This window comes from Marmota monax, unplaced genomic scaffold, assembly GCF_021218885.2.
Source record: "Marmota monax isolate L192 unplaced genomic scaffold, Marmota_monax_Labrador192_F-V1.1 WCK01_AAM20220418_F8-fsc00257, whole genome shotgun sequence".
NCBI classification, from domain to species: domain Eukaryota; kingdom Metazoa; phylum Chordata; class Mammalia; order Rodentia; family Sciuridae; genus Marmota; species Marmota monax.
This window is the reverse complement of record NW_026692693.1, coordinates 1,079,316-1,080,488: the sequence shown is the minus strand read 5'-3', so window position 1 is coordinate 1,080,488 and position 1,173 is coordinate 1,079,316.

Below are 1,173 nucleotides of genomic sequence, written 5' to 3'. Positions count from 1 at the left end.
AGGAGCCAATCAGCTGGAAGTTTGCTGGGGCTTCTGTGAGCCAATCAGCTGGAAGTTTGCTGGGGCATCAGGACCTTAGTTAATCTCTCTGGAATCCAAATCGGCTGCTGTTCTCCCTGTGTAAACACACAAGTAGACCCCGGACTCCAGACAATCACTGGTTCACGAATTTAGTTAATCTCTCTGGAATCCAAATCGGCTGCTGTTCTCCTGTGGAAACACAAACAGACCCCCGACTCCAGTCAATCACTGGGTCAGGACTTTTCCATTGTCCTGTTAGAATATCCTTCCAAAGTCCCTGGGGCTTATGTACATGTTTTGGACACATATGCCTTTCCACAGCACTAAGCCCTGATGAATCCAAATTTTAAAAAGTTTAGAATAAAAAGTGTTATTTTAAGTTTATCTTTGGGGAATATATACCCCTTCCCAATTCCCTCTTTTTGCTTTAATAAGTTCATTTTAATAGTTTGATGAGATCTTTCAACTATGCCTTGTCCCTATGGATTGTATGGGATTCCTGTTATATGAGTAATGCCAAATGATGAGCAAAATATTTTAAAAGAGGTAGAAGTGTAGCCATGGGAATTATCTGTTTTTAACTGTATTGAAACACCCACAGTGGCAAAATTTTGTAAGTAATGAGCTTTAATATCTTTAGTTTTTTTCTCTGGCATGAAAAGAGATCATCAAAAATACAGAAGATGTATCAATTGTAACATGCAATTATTTAAATTTTCCAAATTCTGGCAAGTGTGTGACATCTATCTGCCAAATATGATTAGGTATCATTCCTCTAGGATTGACTCTAAGATTAACTTGTGGTAAAAAGGTCACACAATTTTGATGTTGTTTTATTATTTGTCTAGCTTTTTCCTTATTTATTTGAAAATGTTTTTGTAAACTATTCGCATTGACATGGAATCTTTAATGAAAATTCATAGCTTCTTCTAGTGTAGAGAAAATATGTATGTCATGTGTAGTTTATCTGCTAAATCATTGCCCAAACTATCAGCTCCAGGCAATCCTTTATGTGCCCTGATATGTCCTATAAAGAATGGATCTTTTCTGTACCCAATTAGACTTTGTATAGTAGAACACAACGAGAAAAGAGTAGAGGAAGGGGAAATCCTACCAGCATCTTCCCCGGGATACTATAGCATTAACTATATA